We start from the raw sequence: 25,205 nt of genomic DNA, 5'->3' as shown, positions 1-25,205 counted from the left end.
CAAATTCAAAGGCTGTTTATGACAGGAGTCAAAGCAAGGACAGCAGAACTTTTCACTGAGATTGCAAAGATGGGAAAAGGCAACTCACTACCTGCCATGGTAGAACAAGCACAAACCTTCATAAAAGCTATCATGTTCTAGGATATACATTTGCAGGGACAACCATGGTGAGGCTGTGAGCCATGTGCTGGAGCTCCAAACTAAACTTTCTTGTGGCGTTGAAAATGAAATGAGCTTTGAATTCTTGATCTGCAGCAACGAAAATCCTTTCGAGGTCTCACCGAGAACTGCAAAGGGGACGGGAAGGTGAAGTAGCCCACAAGCTGCTCATTGGCATGTGTCAATCGACCAACCCCACTGACTGAATCACTACAGTTGCTGGGAATGAAAAAAAAACAAAAACCTATGTCTCAGCATTATGAACCATTCGAAGGGAAGGGAGAATGAAGCGTGAATCTGTCCGATTGAGCAAAGACAGTCAGGCACCTTGCCCTTCTTGAAGAGGCTCACACATTGACTCTGATATTCTCGGGGACATTTGTTGCTCTGTGTGCAAGTATTCTATGTATAAGGATAACTTTAATATAAGCCATGTGTCAGCTCTCTGCCATCTCCCCCTACCGTTCCCCTGATCATAACCCCACTCCGACCACCAAATCATCATCTGCTAGACCATCCAAAACATCATCACCTCAGGTGACCTCCCACCAACGGCCTCCAACCTCATCATTCTCCAATCCCACACCGGCTGTTTCTATCTCCTTCCCAAAATCCACAATCCTTACTGCCCTGGTTGACCTATCGTCCCTGCTCCTGCCCCATCAAACTTATCTCCACTTATCTCAACTTTATTTCCTCCCCCCAGTCCACGTGCTCCCCACCTACGTCCGGGACACCACCCACGCCCTCCACCTCCTCCAAAACGTCCGATTCCTTGGCCCTCTACACCTCATCTTTGCCATGGGCGTCCAATCCCTGTATATTTGCATTCTCCATGCAGATGGTCTAAACACCCTGTGCTTCTTCCTGTCCCGCAGGCCAGGCCAATCCCCCTTTACTGACACCTATAACCACCTAACCAAACTCATCCTTAACCTTAACAGCTTCTCCTTCAACTCCTCTCACTTCCTATAGATGAAAGGGATGGCCACAGTAACACAAGCTGTACCTGCCTCTTTGTAGGAAATGTGGAACAGTCCCTATCCCACAGCTGCACTGGCCTCATCCCTCACCTGTTCCTCTGTTACATCGATGCCTGTATCAGTGCCACCTCGTGCTCCCACGAGGAGCTCGAGCAGTTCATCCACTTTACTAACACCTTCCACCCCCAACCTTAAGTTCACCTGGACCATCTCTGATACCTTTCTCTCCTTCCTGGACCTCTCTATCTCCTTCTCTGGTAGACACCTGGAAACTGATATCTATTTCAAGCCCACCGACTCCCACAGCTACTGAGACTACACTTCCTCTCACGCATTTTCCTGCAAGAATGTGATCCCCTATTCCCAATTGCTCTGCCGCTCCCAAGATGAGATTTTTTACTCCCGGACATCTCAGATGTCCTTGCTTTTCAAGGACCGCAATTACCACATCCTCCCCAAACAGTGGTTGAATCGCATCTCTAGCATTTCCCACACCTCAGGCCTCACACCGCTTGCCCACAATAAAAACAAAGATATAATTCCCCTTGTCCTCACGTATCACCCCATTTGCCTCTGAATTCAACGCATCATTCTCCGCCACCTGCAATCTGACCTCACTACCAAGGATATATTTCCCTCCCCACCCTCATGTGCCATCCAGGGGGACCATTCTCTCCACAACTTCCTCGTCCACTCCACACTCCCCACTAGCCCCACCTCACCTGGCACCTGTCCCTGCAACCGCAGGAGGTGCTACACTTTCCCGTACACCTCCCTCCTCACATCTATTCCAGGCCACAAGAAAACCTTGCACACTAAACAGATGTTCACCTGCACATCTGCTAATGTGGTATATTGTATCCACTGTTCACGATGTGGCCTCCTCAGCATCAGGGAGACCAAGCAGAAACTCGGCAACCACTTTGTGGAGCACCTACCCTGTGTTCACGGCAAAAAAAACCTCCCAGTCGCGAACCACTTCAACTCCCCCTCCCGCTCCCTTGACGACATGACCATCCTGGGCCTCCTCCAGTGTCACAACGATGCCACCTGAAGGTTGAAGGAACAGCACTTCATATTCCGCTTGGGAACCCTGTAGCCCAGTGGTCTTAATGTGGACTTCGCAAGCTTCAAAATCTCCCCAACCCTGACCTCATCCCAAGACCAGCGCCCCCTCAACCCTGCTTCCTTGGTCTGTCCATGCTCTCTCCCACCTATTCGCTCCTCCCTCCTCACTGACCAACCCACATCCCCACTTCCTTCTGACACTCACCTCTACGAGCTTCATACCTGCCTCCTTAACCTGTCCATCTTCTCTCCCACCCTGTCCATTCCACTACCTACCTTCTATCACTGCCCACTCTCTTTCAGAGACCCCTCCCCCTCCCCCATTTCTGAAGAAGGGTTCAGACCTGAAACGTCAATTTTCCTGCTCCTCTGATGTTGCCTGGCCTGCTGTGTTCAGCCAGCTCCACACCTTGTTATATCAGACATTTCTTTCATCTCCACTTCTCCATCACCACTTCCCTTGATTTCACAACATGAAAACTTTTGTCAGTGAAATTCTCCCAACCTTCACCTGCTCATTCCTTTGCTCACTTCCCCTCTCCACCTCTCCCTGTGCCCTTGCTCACCAAGCTGAACCATTCACCCAGTTTTAGAATCCACTGCAGAGAAAAAGATCCTTTGGCCCATCAAATCAGTGCTGGTCAAATAACTATTCAAGTGTCATTTCCAGCACTTTGCCCAGAGACGAGTCCGAAATGGCATCACATGTAAATGGAAATTGCTGACAAAACTCTGCATGTCTCTCACCATCTGCAGAGAGAATTGATCTAAGGAAGGGAAACTCGACATGAAGAATTAACTCTGATTTCTCTTCACAGATGCTGCCAGACCTGCAGAACTTTGGCATCTAGAGTTCTTTCAGTGTTTATTTTACACATCTAAGGAGATTGGAATGTTATGATGGTTTTCACCTCTCCCATATTTCCAGGAGATCTGAAGGGCCATTGTGAAGCTCGAGCTCTTGTTGTTTTTGGAGGCTGTTGCAAATTTTCCCACTTTCATCACCGAGAGTATCAGATGCCCAAGGAGCCTCAATCACCCAGAAAAACTGTAAACGTTGCAAGCTTGAATTTGTGAAGCTCCTTTGATGTGACTGCCTGAGGTAGATCACTCATGATTTTGGTTACCAGTAGGATTCAAACCCATGCCTCGACAGAGACTAGAGTTTAAATGCAGCGATTTTGTCCGCTCAGTCAAACTACCTAGAATTACTGCAGCCTGGCTGTACAATCCCTTTCATATAGCTTCTTCATCAGATTTTCCTTGTCGATCTTGTCCAAAATCTTAAAGTTGTTTTTCATGGCCGATTTTCCCTCAACTACTGTGAACTTATTGTTTTTATTTGTTTTACCTAAACCAATTATGAGCCCATAAGACCTGTCAAATCTCCCTTCAACTCCAGTTGGCCCATCACATCACAAATCAATCAATCCTGAAACTTTCTGGTTTATGAATGAATCTATCTCCTCTGAGGATCCTCCCCTCTTTCACAATGTATGATAATCTCTGTTCGAGTATACCTGGTCATCCTCGGCCAGGAGGAGGGATGATGTGAATTCCTGAAATAAAAGAAAGGTGTTGGAGCATCCAGTAGGACTGAAAACGTCTAGGGAGAGAGAAATAGTGTTAATGTTTTGAACCAGTTATTATTCTTTTATCTCTGCACTGATAGTGATTGATTTTGAGGCTTCTTTCATTGAGGCTTATATGAAGACATACAGGGAAAATTTAAACCAAACACAGGGAATAATTTGTGTGTCTGATTTCTAACCTAGACTGACACTGTCCTTACGAAACTTCTTTTAGAGAATATATAAAAGAATTCACAGACAGGAAACTTTAAACAAACATCATATCAAAATTTGGGATGATCAATCGATTATTCAGAAACTGGACATTGTTGGCCTTTTGGATGGAAGTATTGAGGTCCCTGTCATTACCACTCACTGCATGTAATTTTTCCATTGTAACCTTCATGTTGATCTAAATCTGACATCTGTATCCCATGATCCATTTCTTTGCTGTGAATGTGAATCCCTTGTTTTGCCAACATTGCCTCAACCAACAGTACACAGTACAGCTCTGCCAAATCTCGCTTCAGCTTCCGTTAATCCCTGACATCCTAAATCTTTCAATTTTTAATCTTTCTGGCAAAGGAACAGGTCTGCTTCCTCTCAGCGACCCTCTGTCCTTCCCAATGTGTGGGTGATCTCTGGTTTGCACAAACCCAGAAGCTCTGTGTTCCAGTGTGTGATGTCATCATGCAGCAACAGTAGTACAGTGACATCACCTGTTCCTTAGGGATTTCTTCAACTGAGAGATTTTTCTCAAGCTCCAGTATTTCTGATATCTTTCCAGCTGCAGATGCAACAGGAGAATCTCAAATTGTCAACAGTGACATGGTTGAGTATTTTTGACCATTCGTCAACAATGTTGAGTTTTAGTGCTGTGCCTGTTACCTGTGAGAGGTTCTGTAGCTCTCGGGCTAGTGTGTCTCCTTTAGTATGGATCTGACTCCATTTCAGTATATTGCTCTGTTTCACTTCTGCCTTCTGTCTCTAATATTGTGTGAGTACCTTTCTGTTTAATGCTTCTGTTACTCTCTCAGATTACGTCTAGATGAGGTTTCCACCACATTTCTTTGATCAAACCCTATGCATTTAGATGCTTTGTCTTCCCACGGTATGTTTCATAGTCAGGAATTATTCTTCATGCAGTCCTTTTCTGTTCTGTTTGAGCTGATATTACCCAATAAGTTCTGCACCATGTCATTCATTCAACATTTCCTGATGCATGAACTTTGGATCACTCTCCACAGCTATCAGTAACTATTGCCAATCCTCAATTACATCTGGAGAGTTTGATGTTTGACATTTCTGAACCATTGCAGTCCGTGCGGTGAAGTCACACTTACAATGATATTAGATAAGGAGTTACCAAATGATCGTGAATGATTAGTGATGTTTTCCAAAAGAACATTTTAAATGTTTTCACATTTTTGATTCAATCCAACGATCTTTCATATTACACCAGGTTGTCACAAAACAATATTTAATACCAGGCACTTATGAACATATGACAAGTGACCCAAAACTGGACAAAGAACTAGGTTTCAAGGAATATCCTGAGCAAACAAAGGGACTTTGAAAACCAGGGATGGTTAGGGAATAACTTCAAGAGCTTATGGCCTTGGAAACTGAAAACATGAAAAAGGTGGGAGAGTTAAAACCAGAAATCTACTGGAGGTTGGAAGTCAGGGAGAACAAATGTCTTGAAGGAAAAAGCAAAAGAACAGTAGATGCTTGAAAGTAGTAACACAAGCAGAAACTGATGAAAAACTCAGCTTATCTGGCAGTGCTTGTGGAGAAAGAGCAGCATTATTGTTTTGTGTCCAGAGACCTTTCTTCAGATATATCTCAGTGGGTTTTGCAGCTGGACGCATTATCAAAAGAAGGAGGTGTGATGACAAAATTTCAAAATAAGGATATGAATTTCAATACCTTGGTGCTTTGCCACCCAGAAAATGTCCATGTTAATGAACACAGGATGGCAAAACTTGAAGATGTTGAAATGGGTGGGAGTAAACACACAGGCAGCAGATTTTTGGATCATCTCAAGATTTCTGGGAAGTAGAATTAAGAAGCCGGTCGACAGTGTGTTTGGGGGGTTAGGTCGAGAGGTAACAAAGGAATGGATGAGAGTTTCAGCAGCAGATGAACTGAGATGTTGTCGATGTTGAAATTGTATGTGGTCTTTGTGGTAATGGGCGTGGGGGTGAGTAATGTGGTTGAAAGCTCATCTTGGGGTGAAATATTGCACCATGACTGTGAGCAGTGTGTTACCAGCCAGTTACCAGGGGCAAGGATGGAGTCAATTGTGACAGAGTGGAGTTTAGCTGCCAGTCTGGATTGACATTTAGCATTGTCTATTTAAATGTGATCTACACCCCTTTTCAAACAGGAATGGTTTTGGCAGCAGAACTAATTTATGAACCAACTGTCAGCTTTATTGATGCAAAGTGTGGAGAAGTTTATCTGTTATGAAGTAAACTACAGTGACAAACTCAGTCAGCTATTTGCAGTTGAATGTGGGTTATAATGCTTATGTCAATAACTAGCAGTGAAACAACTTATTGGAGTTTTTGCAGCCCCGTTCTTCAAACTGTTTCCTCCATCTTGGGCTTTTATGTTCTGATTCTGATTGCTTTCCATTGCACAGATCTTTCTTGAGAATCTCTTTTATGCTTGTTGTTTTCTTCATTCACCTCCCTCTCTGCCCAATCACAGTTCTTATGAACAACACTCACCTCACCACCACGTGGTGTTCTTCATATTCATAATTATTCTCTTTACATCTTACCCGAGGACTGCTAGACCTGTATTTATTACCCTTATTTCACCGCCATTTCTCTATTTCGCTGCCAGAGCGGTATCAAGAGCTGCCTTTAGCTTTGAGCTGCCAGAAGCCTTTTCAATCGCGACTTATTAAAAAATAACAAAAGAACTGGGATGTTGTCAATCAGGAACAAAAACAAAGTTGCTGGAAAAGCTCAGCAGGTCTGGCAGCATCTGTGAAGGTAAAAAGACAAAATAAACGTTTCGGGTGCAGTGCCTCTTCCTCAGAGCAACTTATTAAAACCCCAGGATCGCTAATGTAACAATCTTTCTCATCCAGTTCTCAGTCTCATTTGTCTCAAAAAGCAACATTCTGATGACGGTCATTAGCTTCTCACAAAGCTAACACTAAGCACTGGCATGCTACAGCTCAAAGTGGTGTCCGGATGATTGATGTCAGCGCGGGACCAATAGGGGCACAGAAGAGCCGCTGCCATTCTAACAAATCAGAATAAGGAGGGGGCGGGATCAGTGAAAACCACGTGATCATTCACGAGAACGGTGCAGGGTTACTGAGGGAATACGAACCGCAGCTGCTGAAGAATCCGAGATAACACAGTGTACAGTTGGATGAACACAGCAGGCCAAGCAGCATCAGAAGAGCAGGAAAGCTGACGTTTCGGGCCTAGATCCTTCGCTGAGACCAAGGTTTGTGCAATTGAGATAAGAGCAGGGCGCGGTAAAGAAAGCAAAACGGCAGGAAGCCCGAGGGAAGTGATATGCGTATGGGTTTGGGAGTTTTACAAACACTTAGTGCACGTCGAAAAACACAATTTGAAACTCCCAGACTCACGTTTGCAGAAAACAAATCAACGCTTCAGATGGCGATAGGCCCATGTGACGGCCACCATCTTTATTGGGGGCAATGATACGCGGGGCGCATGCGCGGCAGTTTTGAAACCTTAAAAAGGCCAAGGTGAAGCTGGGCACATGCGCAGCCGCCTCTGGCTGAAAGTGAGAGAACAATATGTGGATAATAAGATGTGAGGCAGGATGAACACAGCAGGCCCAGCAGCATCTCAGGAGCACAAAAGCTGACGTTTTGGGCCTCGACCCAAGATGTGGAGCTGAAGGAACACAACAGGCCAGGCAGCATCAGAGGAACAGGAAAGCTGACCTTTTCGGGCCTACACCCTTCAGAAATGGGGGAGGGGAAGGGGATACTGAAATAAACAGTGAGAGAAGGGGAGACAGGTGGAGAGGAGAAAGACAAGTTAAAGAGGTAGGGATGGAGCGTAGATGTTCTCTAAAGTGGCCCCAAGCCTCTGCTTGGTTTCCGCGATGTAGAGGAGGCCTCAACGGGTACAGCGGATGCAGTATACCACATTAGCATCTGCATTCCCCATACAGATGGCCTAAATGCCCTATGCTATTTCCTGTCCTGTAGGTCTGATCAGTTCCCCTCCGCTGACCCCCCCATTACGTGCTTAGGTGAACTCATCCTTGCCCTCAACAACTTCTCTATCAACTCCTCCCATACCTGACAGACAAAGAGGGTGGCCATGGGTACCCGCTTGGGCCCAAGCTATGCCTGCCTCTTTGTTGGAACAATCCCTCTTCTGTACCTACACTGGCCCTGAACCCCACCTCTTTCTCCAGTACACGGACGACTGTGTTGGCACTGCCTTGTGCTCCCAGAAGGAGCTCGAACAGTTCGTCCACTTCACCAACACCTACCAACCCAACCTTAAATTCACCTGGACCATCTCTAACACCTCTCTCACCTTCCTGGATCTCTGTTTCCATCTTGGGCAACTGTCTAGAAACCGATATCCATTTCAGGCCCACTGACTCCCGCAGCTATCTAGAATACACCTCCTGCCGCCCACTGTCCTGCAAAAATGCCATCACCTATTCCCAATTCCTTCACCTCAGCCGCATCTGCTCCCAGGATACCACTCTCATATATCTCAGATGTCCTTGGTTTTTCAAGGACCCAGCTTCGCTCTCCTTCCCCCCTCCACCCGCAGTGGTTGAGATCGCTCTTGACCGTGTCTCCCGCATTTCCTACAACTCCTCCCTTGCACCCCGCCCCTGCAATAACAACCGAAAAAGAATCCCCCCTCATCCTCACATACCACTGCACCAATGTCTGGATCCAAGGCATCATCCTCTGACACTTCTGCCATCAGCAATCCGACCCACCATCAAAGACATTTTCCCCTCCCCACCCTTGACTGTTTTCTGGAGGGACTGCTCTCTCCGTGACTCCCTTGTCGGCTCCACACTCCCCTCCAGCCCCACCACACCCGGCACTTTTCCCTGCAACCGCAGGAAGTGCTACACTTGTCCCCACACCACCCCCGCACCCTCATCCCAGGCCCCAAGTAGTCTTTTCACATCAAGCAGATGTTCACCTGCACATCTGCCAGTGTGGTATACTGCATCTGCTGTTCCCGTTGTCGCCTCCTCTACATCGGGGGAACCAAGCGGAAGCTTGGGGACTGCTTTGCAGGACACCTACTCTCGGTTCGCGATAAACAACTGCAACTCCCAGTTGCGAACCATTTTAACTCCCCGTCCTGTTCCTCAGACGGCACGTCTATCCTGGGCCACCTGCAGTGCCACAACGATGCCACCCAAGGGCTGCAGGAACAACAAGTCATATTCCGCTTGGGAACCCTGCAGCCCAATGGTGTCAATGTGGATTTCACAAGCTTCAAAATCTCCCCTCCCCCAACCGCATCCCAAAACTAGCCCAGCTTGTCCCTGCCTCCCTAACCTGTTCTTTGTCTCTCCTATCCTCTCCTCCCAACTCAAGTTGCACCCCCATTTCCTGCCTACTAACCTCATCCCACCCCCATGACCTGCCCGTCCTCCCTGGACTGACCCATCACCTTCCTACCTACCCACCTATACTCGCCTTTACCTGCTCCATGCCCACCTCTTTAAGTTGTCTGTCTCCTCTCCACCTATTTTCTCTCTCCATCTTCGATCTTTCTCCCCCTCTCTCCCTATTTAGTTCAGAACCCTCTTCCCCTCCCCCATTTCTGATGAAGGTTCTAGGCCCGAAACGTCAGCATTCCTGCTCCTAAGATGCTGCTTGGCCTGCTGTGTTCATCCAGCTCCGCACCTTGTTATCTCGGATTCTCCAGCATCTACAGTTCCTATTATCTCTTTTCCAAGAAAAATGTTTGTTTCTTCTGGATTTCTTTCCCAGAGTGTGGGATCATTGCAGCACGCACTGGTCATACTCATTTCTGTGCTCCTTGATCACCTTTGTCGGTGTTTAATCTCTTCAGTCTCTAATGATGGATATATTTGATCTCTGTAGTATTTTACTGTTACTTCCTTATACCTTTTTTGTAAGTAAATTTTCCACTGCTGCCCACCCCCTCACCATGTGCTGCTCTCTTACCAGATTAATTTTTGAATGGTGTCTTTCACAGCCAGGAAATATATTCGCAGAAAGAGAGTGCATTTTTCTTCCATTTCAGACCACCAAATTCGACAGCATTTTTATTCTGTCGTTCATTTTGCACTTCTGTGACATTTACTCTGTTTCTCCTTCCACAGATACCAGCGATCGTTGCCAAAGCCCTGTTGCCCGTGGAGAAGGTGATGTTTAACTTTCGTGTCCTGCTGCAGTTTGTATGATGAAGGTGCTCCCACAATGCGGCCATTTGAGAAGTTACAGATCATTCATCTGGCGATACTGAAGAGCTAATGGTGTATGTCCAAATCAACAAACAATTTGCATTTTTATCATGTTTTATAATTTCACAAAAATATTATCAAGAAACTTTTGGCGTAAGGCCATATTAGGTCAGGTGACCAAAAAGTTACCAAATTTGCAGGTTTTCCTGACTATCCTAAAGAAGGAAAGCAAACCTAAGAGGTTTACCATGGAAATTCCAGACCATGTTGCCTGGCAACTGTAGAAACAGCCTCCAGTAGTGAAGCAATGATTAAACACACTGTCGGAGTCTGAAACTAAATGAGTTCTCGAAGTCTTGAAGGTTGTGTGGTGCAGGGAGATAGGCCTCATCACAGCCAGGAATTAAACCAAGAGTGAGAATTTCAAATTGTTGCTGATAAATAGAAGTCTTTGTGGGTCAGGGAGCACAGCAGTGATGGGTGAACAGGTCTTGGTGCAAATGAACTTGTGTGCAGCAGAATTTTAGGTATTCTTGAGGTTTCAGGGACGTTGAATGTGGGAGGCCGACTGGCAGTGAGTTTGGATAGTTAAGTCTAGAGGTAACACAGGAATAGTTGAGAGGTTCGGCAAATGAGCTGAAACTAAGGTGTTGTTGTTGGGTCATCGTCACTGAAGTGGAAATAAGTGGTCTTTGTGCAGGGCTCTGCTGTTTACCCTCACCTCACCCCAGGGATTCAGCTGCTTGTGAATTTGTGGATCAAGTCTGTAATAAGATCAGGAACTGAGTGCCCGCCGTGGCCCAAACTGGGTATCACTGAGCAGGTTACTGCTGAGTAAGTGCTGCTGAATAGTGCTGTTGACAACACCTTCCATCACTTTACTGACGATAGAGAGTAGACTACTTGAGGGGAAATTGGTCGGATTGGATTTGCTGTGTTTTTGTGCTGAACAGACCTGGGCAGTTTTCCAAATTGGCGGTAGATACCAGCGCTGTAGCAGGACTGAAACAGTTTGGCTTGGCGGCTAGCAAGCTCTAGAGTACTAGTCGTCGGTACTATTGCCAGTGTTGTCACGGCCCATAACCTTTGCACAATTCATCCATTTGTTAATATTATTTGAAATGAATCAAGTTGGATGAAAACTCACATCTCTGATGTTGGGGACCTCTGGAGAAGGCTGAGATGGATCATCCAGTTGGCACTTTTGGCTGAAGATTGCTGCACTCTTTTATCTTTTGCATGGATAGGTTGGGCTCCTCTGTCAGTAAGGATGGGGATTTTTGGCATGCTTCCTCCAGTGAGTTGTTTAATTGTTCATCACCATTCACGACTGGGTGTGGCAGAACTGCAGAGCTTACATCTCATCTATTGGTTATGGGGTGGCTTCGCTCTAACTCTTGCTGCTTATGCTATTTGGCATGCAGGTAGTCCTGTTTGGTTGTTTTACCAGGTTGGCACCTTATTTTTAAGTATGCCTTGTGCTGTTCTTGGCATGCCCTCCGATACTATTCCATTCAACCAGTGTTTGTCTTCTGGGTCAATGGCTGACTCTTGGGTATGCTGGGCCATGAGGTTACAGATTTGTGCTGGAGAAGGTCTGCTACTGTTGTAGTCTCTCACAAAGCCTCATAGATATCTGGTTTTGGTTCCAAGTCTGTTCCTTTCAGCCGAAGTTTGTGCCACCCAACGCAATGGGGGGTATTCTCAAGTTTAAGATGAGGCTTTGTTTCCTCAGGACTGTGCGGTGGTCGCTGTATTCAGTCCTGTCATGGACAGATGCCTCTGCAGCTGGGAAATTGGTGATGATGGGATCAGCTATGTTTTCCCCGTTTGGTGCCTCACCACCTGCTGCAGTCCCAGCCAAGCAGCTTTGTCCTTTAGGACCCGACCAGCCTGATTGGTAATCCTCCTGCAAACTACTCCTGAAGGTGGACATTGAGTGCATTTAGTGCTATTCACACTCTGTGCTTCCTCCGAGAGCTGTTCAACATGGAGGAGTTTTTTGTTTATTAAAATTCACTCTTGGGATGTGGAAATCACTGGCTGGACCAGCATTTATTACCTGGAGGGCAGTTAAGAGTCAACCACATCGCTATGTGTTTGGAGTCACATGTCATCCAGACCAGGTAAGGATGGCACATTTCCCGAAACGACATAAGCGAACCAGATGGGTCTTTCCTGATAATTGGCAATGGTTTCATGGTCATCATTGATCTCTTAATTTCAGATCATTATTTGATTCAATTTTCACCATCTGCCATGGCAGGATTTGAACCCAGGTCCCCAGAATGTTATCTCGGTCTCTGAATCAATAATCTAGCGATAATACTGCTGCCAATTTATCAACAGCGGGAGGATGGTACATCGTAATCAGCAGGAGCCATGAGACTTCCAGGCGTCGGAGTCAATGTTGAGTACTCCCAGGTCAAATAATCTGGTTGGAATAGCACTGTGCTGCCACATCTGCCGGGACAGGCCTTCACTAAGGACAGTGGTGCTGATGTGTATCATTGTTTGTAAGGTGTTTCCATGAGCCTGACACTGTTTCTTGACTCATCTTTGAGTCGGCTCTCCAAATTTTGCCTCTAGCCCCCAGATATTAGTAAGCAGGAGTTTGGGGGGTCGATAGGCTTTGTGAGGGGTAGGTCATGCCTTACAAACCTTATTGAGTTTTTTGAGGATGTGACTAGAAAAGTTGATGAGGGTCGAGCTGTGGATGTGGTGTATATGGACTTCAGTAAGGCATTTGATAAGGTTCCCCATGGTAGGCTCATTCAGAAGGTCAGGAGGAATGGGATACAGGGGAACTTAGCTGCTTGGATACAGAATTGGCTGGCCAACAGAAGACAGCGAGTGGTAGTAGAAGGAAAATATTCTGCCTGGAAGTCAGTGGTGAGTGGAGTTCCACAGGGCTCTGTCCTTGGGCCTCTACTGTTTGTAATTTTTATTAATGACTTGGACGAGGGGATTGAAGGATGGGTCAGCAAGTTTTCAGACGACACAAAGGTCGGAGGTGTCGTTGACAGTGTAGAGGGCTGTTGTAGGCTGCAGCGGGACATTGACAGGATGCAGAGATGGGCTGAGAGGTGGCAGATGGAGTTCAACCTGGATAAATGCGAGGTGATGCATTTTGGAAGGTCGAATTTGAAAGCTGAGTACAGGATTAAGGATAGGATTCTTGGCAGTGTGGAGGAAAAGAGGGATCTTGGTGTGCAGATACATAGATCCCTTAAAATGGCCACCCAAGTGGACAGGGTTGTTAAGAAAGCATATGGTGTTTTGGCTTTCATTAACGGGGGGATTGAGTTTAAGAGTCGTGAGATCTTGTTGCAGCTCTATAAAACTTTGGTTAGACCGCACTTGGAATACTGCGTCCAGTTCTGGGCGCCCTATTATAGGAAAGATGTGGATGCTTTGGAGAGGGTTCAGAGGAGGTTTACCAGGATGCTGCCTGGACTGGAGGGCTTATCTTATGAAGAGAGGTTGACTGAGCTCGGTCTCTTTTCATTGGAGAAAAGGAGGAGGAGAGGGGACCTAATTGAGGTATACAAGATAATGAGAGGCATAGATAGAGTTGATAGCCAGAGACTATTTCCCAGGGCAGAAATGGCTAGCACGAGGGGTCATAGTTTTAAGCTGTTTGGAGGAAAGTATAGAGGGGATGTCAGAGGCAGGTTCTTTACGCAGAGAGTTGTGGGAGCATGGAATGCGTTGCCAGCAACAGTTGTGGAAGCAAGGTCATTGGGGTCATTTAAGAGACTGCTGGACATGTATATGGTCACAGAAATTTGAGGGTGCATACATGAGGATCAATGGTCGGCACAACATTGTGGGCTGAAGGGCCTGTTCTGTGCTGTACTGTTCTATGTTCTATGTTCTATAGGGCTGATTCTGCAGTTGTCTTTCCTAGTTCCTTGGTCGATGCCAAGTGGTCCACCCAGTTTCATTGCTTTGTTGAGACTTTACAGTGATTTGCAACTGAGTGGCTTGCTGAGGTTGGCAAATTTCTTTCCCTGAAGGACATTAGATTTTTTTGTTTTCTACCATTAGCAATAGTTCCATGACAACAGTTGATTCTTAATTCCATTTTTTTCATTAAATTCGAATTCCACCTGCTGATTTCATGAATTCAAATTTCATCTGCTGAGATGGGATTTGAGGCCTAACTTCTGTTGTTCTTTTTAATATTCTGGATAAAAGTTTAATTCAGCAGGTTTGTTCACTCATTTTTAAATATCACTAACACAGGCATTTTTTGCAAAACACGCCCATCACCCTGTCTCCTCCATCCTCCCCTCCAACAGCAAGTGAGGGAGACACATGGAGTTTCTATGTCACTAACGTTGAGACAATCCAATCAGCTGCCTCCGTTGCTTCCCTCTCTTCCACGAGCCCACCAAACCAAATTGCCTGGCATGTTGCTCCTCGTTTTAGGCTTAAACTTGCATCTTTGTCCAGTCTCATGTCAAGCCTTATCAAAGCTCATCTTAACCCTTTGCCCTATTCTCACTAAACTACAAATATTCCACCTCTTATTTCTCCTCCTGCTCCTGCTCCTCCTCCTCCTTGCCTCTCCCCCCATGCCAGTTCACAGATATTGTTACTTGTTCTGTTTGTTTCTCTTTTCTGGTTATGTCCTTCTCACCCATTCTGTTTAAAACCAATGTTTGACGTCACCATCATTGGAAAATCCCACTCCATCTCCACTCTGTCTCTCTCTTTCCTGTCTGAAATCCATGTAGTCGATGTCCCTCAAGGATCTATCCCTGGCCCATGCTGTTTCTCACCAACATACTGCCAGGAGGTGAGATCTTCCACAAGCACTGTGTTAACTTTCACATGTATACTACAATGTTCAGATCTAACTCCTCTCCATCACTTTGCTCCACTGTTATTCAATTATAAAACTGCTTATCATGCTTCCACTACTTGATTAGCTGAAATTTCCTCCAATAATACTTTGTGATAGTTAAACACATTGCCTTCAGTTATTATTACAAATTACTTTTCCTTACTACTGTACTGAATCCATCCTTCTCATTGGGAACTGTCTGAGGCTGAACGGCTCCCTTCTCAATAATGCTCTCATATCTGGTCTCAAGATGAACATCTTGCCATACATCTCAATCACAAATGCCAGAGATGTCAATCTCTAAAATGCTCTTTCTCTCCACCTCACTCCAGCTCATTTGCGACTGAAACCCCTTACCCATGTCTGTGAGAGATAATGGGAACTGCAGATGCTGGAGATTCCAAGATAATAAAATGTGAGGCTGGATGAACACAGCAGGCCAAGCAGCATCTCAGGAGCACAAAAGCTAATAAAATGTCTGTGTTGCCTTAAATTTGACAATTCCAAAAGACAACCCTCTCTTCTCTGCCTTATCAAGAATCTGCTCCCACGATGAGAAATATTTCCTCAGCATTTATCCTGTCAACTCACTTGAGAATCCTGTATTTTTAATTAGATCATCTCTCATTCTTCAAAACAATCTAGTTAGTATGTTCCAGACCTGTTTAGTCTTAGCTTAAAACATAATCCCTCCAAACCAGTGATCATGCTAGTCCATCTTCTTTGAAATGCCTCCAGTGAAATGATATACTTGCTCGAATAAGTGGACCAAAAAATGCTGCTTACATTCCTCCAGATGTGGTCTTGCCAGCAAGTTGTACGTTTGTTCTAAGACATGTATTCCAAATTCTTATACTGCAACACCTTGACATAAGGGATAGTATCCCATGACCCTTCCCGATTACCTGTTGCAACTGTGTGCTTGCTTCATGCTTCCTGCACGATTATTCCTGAATCCCTTTTTGTGTTGCAGTTTTCCACAGGTTTACCTTTTTAAATAACACTGTTCTTTGGTCATCTCCTCAAAAATAATCAACTTCACCTTTTCCCATATTATACTCCATTTGCCAACTTGTCGCCCATTTATCAATGTCTCTCCATAAACTCTAACCCTCATGGAACTTGACTGTTATCCCTTTTTATGAGATCGTCCCTTTTTCTTCACATCTTTTTGTTGGGAGCACTGGGCAACGTGACACATACGTAATTGCTGCTTTTTTAAGGAGCATTCTTTCAAATGACTGGGAGAAGTCATTGGTTGAAATGGAGTTCAACCTGGATAAATGCGAGGTGATGCATTTTGGAAGGTCGAATTTGAAAGCTGAGTACAGGATTAAGGATAGGATTCTTGACAGCGTGGAGGAACAGAGGGATCTTGGTGTGCAGATACATAGATCCCTTAAAATGGCCACCCAAGTGGGCAGGGTTGTTAAGAAAGCATATGGTGTTTTGGCTTTCATTAACAGGGGGATTGAGTTTAAGAGTCGTGAGATCTTGTTGCAGCTCTATAAAACTTTGGTTAGACCGCACTTGGAATACTGCGTCCAGTTCTGGTCGCCGTATTATAGGAAAGATGTGGATGCTTTGGAGAGGGTTCAGAGGAGGTTTACCAGGATGCTGCCTGGACTGGAGGGCTTATCTTATGAAGAGAGGTTGACTGAGCTCGGTCTCTTTTCATTGGAGAAAAGGAGGAGGAGAGGGGACCTAATTGAGGTATACAAGATAATGAGAGGCATAGATAGAGTTGATAGCCAGAGACTATTTCCCAGGGCAGAAATGGCTAGCACGAGGGGTCATCGTTTTAAGCTGGTTGGTGGAAAGTATAGAGGGGATGTCAGAGGCAGGTTCTTTACGCAGAGAGTTGTGAGAGCATGGAATGCATTGCCGGCAGCAGTTGTGGAAGCAAGGTCATTGGGGTCATTTAAGAGACTGCTGGACATGTATATGGTCACAGAAATTTGAGGGTGCATACATGAGGATCAATGGTCGGCACAACATTGTGGGCTGAAGGGCCTGTTCTGTGCTGTACTGCTCTATGTTCTATGTTCTATGTTCTAAGCTTACTGCCCATTTCTCAGAATCGAGACAACTTGTTCATCAAGTTGCATTGGGCCGGCAAAGCTAATGTCTCATTGTGGCAGTGCAGCAGCACAGAAGGAAAGAAAAGGAAGCAAATCCTGATGTCTGCATCTCACTAAATCTTGGCCATTCTTTGCCATGTGTCAATGAGGAAATTCCTCGAAACCCAAATAGATTTCCCCTGAATCAACTGTTGACCTCCACAAGGAATAATGTGCGGCAGGAACAATGCACAGTTATCCTCGGCCGGGGGAGGGGATGTTTGAATTTCTACTCGGACTGTCAGTGATATATTTTATGAATTTGTGTTACAGGATATTACAAGTGGACTTTCAGGTGGGAAGCTCAATAATTGTAACACGAAACTGACAGAATTACTCAATTCATCAGCACCTGGATATTCGCATTGTGTGTTAGTATTGTGTTCCTGCTCATTCCCATTTGCCATGTAAAATTTCTCTCTTATTACTCCATTCTCTCAATAGATCTTTCCTACGACTTTCAATATATGTCCTGTAGTCCTTTTTTATGGCCAGTTGAGTGTATGTTTTGCCATCCTAATGTTTATCTTTTGTAAACACCGCCTATCAAAGGTCCCCTCAAAATCCTTTGTTACAAGGAGATCAATCTTAGTTTCTGCAAGAACCTGATTCCCCAATGACAGTTTGCTTCTTGTGTGTAAGGCACTCATCCGGATTGTGTTGGAACATTTTCCACTTCCCTGCATGAGTAAAGCCCCAACAATATTAAAGAAAGGTAACATCCTCCTGGTGAAGCAGTGTCAGAGTGGTGTCCCATCCACCACCTTCAACATTCCCCTCTACACCACCGAGGCACAGTGGCATCACTATGCCTAAGGTAAAGTCACCATTGTCCTACCTGACCGTAGGGCTGGTTTACCCTGAAGATTACTGCACCCCAGGCGAGGAGACAGGTTGAGAAGCAGAGTCCATCTATAGTATCAGAGATAATGGGAACTGCAGATGCTGGAGATTCCAAGATAATAAAATGTGAGGCTGGATGAACACAGCAGGCCAAGCAGCATCTCAGGAGCACAAAAGCTGACGTTTCGGGCCTAGACCCTTCATCAGAGAGGGGGATGGGGGGAGGGAACTGGAATAAATAGGGAGAGAGGGGGAGGCGGACCGAAGATGGAGAGTAAAGAAGATAGGTGGAGAGGGTGTAGGTGGGGAGGTAGGGAGGGGATAGGTCAGTCCAGGGAAGACGGACAGGTCAAGGAGGTGGGATGAGGTTAGTAGGTAGCTGGGGGTGCGGCTTGGGGTGGGAGGAAGGGATGGGTGAGAGGAAGAACCGGTTCGGGAGGCAGAGACAGGTTGGACTGGTTTTGGGATGCAGTGGGTGGGGGGGAAGAGCTGGGCTGGTTGTGTGGTGCAGTGGGGGGAGGGGATGAACTGGGCTGGTTGAGGGATGCAGTGGGGGAAGGGGAGATTTTGAAACTGGTGAAGTCCACATTGATACCATATGGCTGCAGGGTTCCCAGGCGGAATATGAGTTGCTGTTCCTGCAACCTTCGGGTGGCATCATTGTGGCAGTGCAGGAGGCCCATGATGGACATGTCATCAAGAGAATGGGAGGGGGAGTGGAAATGGTTTGCGACTGGGAGGTGCAGTTGTTTGTTGCGAACTGAGCGGAGGTGTTCTGCAAAGCGGTCCCCAAGCCTCCGCTTGGTTTCCCCAATGTAGAGAAAGCCGCACCGGGTACAGTGGATGCAGTATACCACATTGGCAGATGTGCAGGTGAACCTCTGCTTAATGTGGAATGTCATCTTGGGGCCTGGGATGGGGGTGAGGGAGGAGGTGTGGGGACAAGTGTAGCATTTCCTGCGGTTGCAGGGGAAGGTGCCGGGTGTGGTGGGGTTGGAGGGCAGTGTGGAGCGAACAAGGGAGTCACGGAGAGAGTGGTCTCTCCGGAAAGCAGACAGGGGAGGGGATGGAAAAATGTCTTGGGTGGTGGGGTCGGATTGTAAATGGCGGAAGTGTCGGAGGATAATGCGTTGTATCCGGAGGTTGGTAGGGTGGTGTGTGAGAACGAGGGGGATCCTCTTGGGGCGGTTGTGGCGGGGGCGGGGTGTGAGGGATGTGTCGCGGGAAATGCGGGAGACGCGGTCAAGGGCGTTCTCAATCACCGTGGGGGGAAAGTTGCGGTCCTTAAAGAACTTGGACATCTGGGATGTGCGGGAGTGGAATGTCTTATCGTGGGAGCAGATGCGGCGGAGGCGGAGGAATTGGGAATAGGGGATGGAATTTTTGCAGGAGGGTGGGTGGGAGGAGGTGTATTCTAGGTAGCTGTGGGAGTCGGTGGGCTTGAAATGGACATCAGTTACAAGCTGGTTGCCTGAGATGGAGACTGAGAGGTCCAGGAAGGTGAGGGATGTGCTGGAGATGGCCCAGGTGAACTGAAGGTTGGGGTGGAAGGTGTTGGTGAAGTGGATGAACTGTTCGAGCTCCTCTGGGGAGCAAGAGGCGGCGCCGATACAGTCATCAATGTACCGGAGGAAGAGGTGGGGTTTGGGGCCTGTGTAGGTGCGGAAGATGGACTGTTCCACGTAACCTACAAAGAGGCAGGCATAGCTGGGGCCCATGCGGGTGCCCATGGCCACCCCCTTAAAATGAGAAGATTGTTTGTTTGACTCAGCAAGTTCCCAGGATCTGGAACAGTCTGAATGGCAGCTTGATGCAGATTTAGCAGTTACTCTCAGAAGAGAGTTGGGATTTAACTTTTCATGGAATGATGGACAAATGGCGGTGGGAATTGGATCAGATTTGCAGCACCTCCCAGAGTGAGAGTGAAGCCTTTGACAGGGTTCCACATGGTAGACTAATTAGTAAAGTTAGATCACACGTGATTCAGGAAGAACTCGCTAATTGGAAGCGGAATTGGCTTAGTTGTCAGAGAGAATGTGGTGTTGGGGGATTTTTCGGAGTGGAGTTCAGTGACCAGCGTGTTCCGCAGCAATCGGTGCAGGGTCCACTTTTGTTTCTCATTAAGATTAATGATTTGGATGAGAATTTAAGGGACAAGATTAGTAAGTTTGCAGATGATACTAGAATTAGTGGTTAGTGAAGGTTATCTAAGATGACAGCGAGATCTTGATGAATTATGTCAATGAGTTGAGTGGAGGATGAAGTTCAATTTGATTAATTGCGAGATATTTCATATTGGTAAAATGAACAAGGTTAGAACTTGTACAATTGATGGTTGCACCCAGAGTAGAGTTGTGAAACAGAAATGCTGAGATTCAGGTACATAATTCTTTGAAGTTTATGTAGACAAGTAGTCAGGCTGGTTAATATGTTGTTTAGCACACTTGCTTTCATTGCTCAGACCTCTGAGTCTCAGAGTTGGGATGTTATGTTGAGGTTGTATAGGACATTGTTTAGGCTTCATTTGAGGTATTGTGTGCAGCTCTGGTTTCCCTGTTACAGGAAGGACATTATTATTAAACTGGAGACAGTTCAGAATAGACTTGCTGGGATGTTGCCAGGATTGGAGGGCTTGATTATCAAATAGACAGCCAAAGCTAGGACTTTTCTCACTGGAGCATAAGGGGTTAAGGAGTGGCCTTTAGAGGTTCATAAAATCATGAGGGCACAGATTATGCGAATAGCAAGGGTTTATTCCCAAGGTTGGGTGATTTCAAGACAAGGGGACATGTGTGTAAGGTGAGAGGAGAAAGACATATTTAAAAAGACATGAGGGATATTTTTATTTTTATTTTTATGGACTTGTCCACGTGTGGAACAAACTTTCAGAGGAAGTGGCAGATACAGGTACATTCACATTGTTTAAAAGACATTTGAATAAGAACATAGATAAGAGAGGTTTAGAGGAGTATATGCCAGATGCAGGCAGATGTGATCAGTTTAAATATAAAACTTATACATTTCAAAATTCTAAATATGTATTAAATTGAAGTAAGGCCAACTTTGACATTATTGGGCAAGAACTTCCAAAAGATGATTGCGAGAGGTAATATGCAGGTCAAGGAATGCTTGGAAAGTGGGAGGCCCTCAAAACTAAAATAAGGAGAGCCCAGACACAATATGTTTCTGTTCATGTGAAGGGCAAGGCTGGTAAATGTAGGGGATACTGGATGACTGGAGAAATTGAGGCTCTGGTCAAGAAAAAGAAGGCAGCACATGTCGGGTATTGACAGCAGGAATTGGGTCAATTCCTCGAAGTATAGGGGCAGTAGGAGTATACTCAAGAGAAATCAGGATGGCAAAAAGGAGACATGAGCTATCTTTGGCAAATTGAGTTAAGGGGAATCCCAAGAGATTCTGAAACTTCATTTGGGACAAAAAAGCAACAAGGGAGAAAATAGGGCCCCTTTAAAGATCAACAAGGCTGTCTGTGTGGAACTGCAGGCTGAGATAGTGAATGAGTATTTTGCATTAGTATTTACAGCAGAGAAGGATATGGAAGTGAGAGAACTTGGAAACATAAATAATGAGTCGTGAAAAGTGTCTATATTACAGAGATCTAGGTGCTGGATGTCTTAAAATGCATAAAGGTGTATAGGTTCCTGGCACCTGATCAGGTGTTACCCACAAACTCTGGGAGAAGCTGGGGAAGTAATTGCTGGCCCCTTGCTGAGGTATTTGTATCACTGACACTAGTGAAGTGCCAGAAGGCTGGGTGGCTAATGTGGTGCCATTCTTTAAGGAAAAGCCAGAGGACTGTCAACCGTTGAGCCTGATGTCAGTGGTGGGTAAATTGCTGGAGGGGATTCTGAGGGACAGGATTTGCATGTGTTTAGAGAAGCAAAGACTGATTAGGGATAGTCAACATGGCTTTGTGAGTAGAAAATCTTGTCTCACTAACTTGATTGAGTTTTTTGAAGCAGTGACAAAGAAGATTGAAGAAGGCAAAGCAGTGGACACTGTCTATTATGGACTTCAGCAAGGCAATCACCAAAGCTCCACATGATAGACTGGTTAGCAAGATTAGATCAAATGGAACCCAGGGAGAGTTAGCTATTTGAAACAAAATTGGCTTGAAGGTAGGAAACAGGATCGTGGTGGGGTGGAGGCGGGGCGGGGGTTCAGTCTAGAGGACTATGAACAGCAGTGTGCTGCAAGGATCGGTGCTGGGTCCACTGCTTGCTTTATCACTGCAAATCATGTGGAATGAATATTGGAGGAATGGTTAGTAAGTTTGCAGATGACACTAAAATTGTTGTAGTAGACAGCAAAGGAGTTTACTTCCCAAGTACAATGGGAACGTAATCACATGGGTTGATGGACTGAGGAGTGATAGAAATAAGTTTAGTTCAGATAAATGTGAGCGATTGCATTATGGCAATGCAAATCAGCACAGGGCTTAAATAGTTCATGATGAGGCCCTGGGGACTGTTATGCAACAGAGACTCCTTGGGGTGCATGTGCACAGTTCCTTGAAGGTGAATTGCAGGTACAGAAGGTAGTGAAGATGATATTTGCTGTGCTGGCATTTATTGGTCAGTGCATTGAGTGTAGGCGTTGGGAGGCCATGTTATAGGCTGAATAAGACATTGATTATGCTGCTTTTGGAATACTGTGTTCAGTTCTGGTCTCCCTGCTATATGAATGATGCTGTTAAACTTAGCAGGGTGCAGAAAAGATTTACAAGGATGTTGCAAGAGGTGGAAGTTTTGAGCTGTAGGGAGAGGTTGAATATGCTGGGGCTATTTTACCTGGAGCATTGAAGGCTGACTGGTGACCTTTATAGAGGTTGTTAAAATTGTGGTGGGCGTAGGGTGAATGGCCAAGATTGTTTTCCCAGGTTAGGGGAGACTAGAACTAATAACACTGGCTTAAGCTGAGAGGGAAAGTCTCTTTAAAAGGGAACCAAAAGAACTGCAGATGCTGTAAATCTGAAAAAAAAAAGTTGCTGGAAAAGCTCAGCAGGTTTGGCAGCATCTGTGGAGGAGAGAAGAGTTTCGGGTTCTGAGGAAGGGTCACCGGTCCCAAAATGTTAACTTTTTTTTTCCTCCTCCACAGATGCTACCAGGCCTGCTGAGCTTACCGAGCAAATGACATTGCAGAGGGCATTGCAGTCTCCTCAGCTCTTTACCTGGTGTCCATAGCAGCTATGGATCTCATGATGGAAACATAAACCAAGACGTTGTATGATTTCTAGTAAATATTTTCTATTTAGTCTTCTGTCCATCACTTCCCTAGAGGCTGAGATACTGTTCTGGGGACCTAGGTGTGAACCCATCTGGAAATAAGAATTTGATGACTGTGAATCCATTGTCTTTGTTGGAAAAACCCATCTGTTCACCGATGGCCTTTAGGGAAGGAGACTGCCATTCTTATCCAGTGATGTGATCATCCCATGAATGAATTTTTAAAAAAAATTTAAAAAAAACTCCTGCAAATACATTTAACTCTGTCTTAATTTATTTGACAGCTGACAGTTCAAACTGCTTGATGGTCACTTTCTCTTTTGATCAAGTTGTGGCCATTTCATGGTTGAAACCATAGTTATTCTCGTATGAACAGTGCATGCTCTGACATGCCACTTATGAACCAGACATCCACGTTGACCGTATCCTGATGCTGTGTACCATGAAAGCGAAATTCTTCACCATCTTATCGACTTGTGTTGCTATTTCAGGGAGCTATGGACTTGAACCTCCTAAACTCCCGAAAACCTTGAGAATTTCATCAAACTGACCTCCAATGGCAGGAATGGACAGGGTCAGCTTGGATTGATGAACATAATTCAGGCTCAACAAGTCTATTGCAGCATTTGAGAACGTAATTAGTAGTGAGTGTGGCCACCTCTTTGTACTGTAGTGATACAGATTCCCTGATCCTGATTGCCCCAAATGGCTGACTGACAGTGTCAAAGCCCCTGGGCTGAAATCGAATGATTCCTTGGACATGCTGTGTCAGGATCTCCTGACTGAATCCTGTCTCCCTTGCCCTGACTGAGAACTGTTTCCCTGAGACTTGGAGACGTGACCATTTGGTTGAAAAAAACGCATTAGTTGCCACAGCTGCTGACCAGGCCTTGACTGACTGCTGGTAATAACAATGCTAAGCTGCCTGGCTTATGCCTGTGATAAGCAACCAGGCAAGCCAGGAGCACTGTGAGACATTAGGTTCTAGTTGAGACATCAAAGTGCCAAAATGCCAGGGAAAGGCAGAGATATTGTGCCAGGCCCTGAGCAGAACATGTCTCAGGTGCTGAAAAGCATGTAGAGTTCGGACAGCAAGAATGTACTTTGTAGACAGGCAATTCTGCATCTTGATGTAGCATTTTTATTTCACTCTGGCTCATTTTGCTAGATCTGCAAATATCTATTGGTCTGGCTAATGTGAGAATTGGCTTTCGGCGTAATATGCCACTGACTTGGTCATTCGCAGTTGTGTCCCACATCAGTGAGTCAGTAATCTGATTAAACTCTCAGGCCTCGACTTGAGAAAAATGAAGCAGCCACATGCACACCTGTTTGATTGGTTGCTCTTGCACTCAAATGAAAAATGTGTGTTGTATACACCATATCCTTTCCTGGCTCAGTGTTCCCAAAATCTTTCGCTCAATACATCCAAGTCATCATCATCAAATTCAAAACTAATGAATACTTCGATAGCATTTTTTTCTGAAATGCCTTTTGTAATGAGGCAGTGTTGGCAGGTGATTTTCTTTTTACTTCTGATGCCATGTGTGAATATTCAGGGATGGTGTTGGTGGGTAGGTGCAGCATGTAACAGGGATGAGGCAATAATATTCTGAGCAAGTGCTGAACATGCAGAAAAGGAGAGATTAACGTTTACCTTGAAACAAGCATATTTAGAGAAAGTTGGGTGAAAGTACTGAGAGAAAGCATTTTAGTGGCTCAGTGGTTAGCACTGCTGCCTCACAGCACTTGGACCCGGGTTCGATTCCAGCCTTGGGCGACTGCCTGTGTGGAGTTTGCACGTTCTCCCCATGTCTGTGTGAGTTTTCTCCCACGGTCCAAAGATGTGCAGGTTAGGTGGATTGGCTGTGCTAAATTGCCTGTCGTATTCAGCGAGGGGTAGATTAGGTGGTTATAGTTCTGGCTGGGATGCTGTGAGGTTT

General features: G+C 45.6%; 1 long non-coding RNA gene across 1 annotated transcript; it reads left to right on the top strand.

Annotated features, from left to right (window-relative positions):
• The first annotated feature begins 7,091 nt into the window (after window positions 1-7,091).
• LOC125450239 (uncharacterized) lies at window positions 7,092-24,574 on the top strand. The gene is made up of 4 exons (XR_009446041.1): window positions 7,092-7,252; window positions 10,121-10,275; window positions 17,447-17,544; window positions 23,135-24,574. It is a non-coding gene; the product is annotated as an uncharacterized LOC125450239 (long non-coding RNA).
• Window positions 24,575-25,205: the final 631 nt, after the last annotated feature.

Source organism: Stegostoma tigrinum, chromosome 8 (assembly GCF_030684315.1).
Source record: "Stegostoma tigrinum isolate sSteTig4 chromosome 8, sSteTig4.hap1, whole genome shotgun sequence".
Classification (NCBI taxonomy): domain Eukaryota; kingdom Metazoa; phylum Chordata; class Chondrichthyes; order Orectolobiformes; family Stegostomatidae; genus Stegostoma; species Stegostoma tigrinum.
This window is presented reverse-complemented; position numbering and strand designations above follow the sequence as displayed.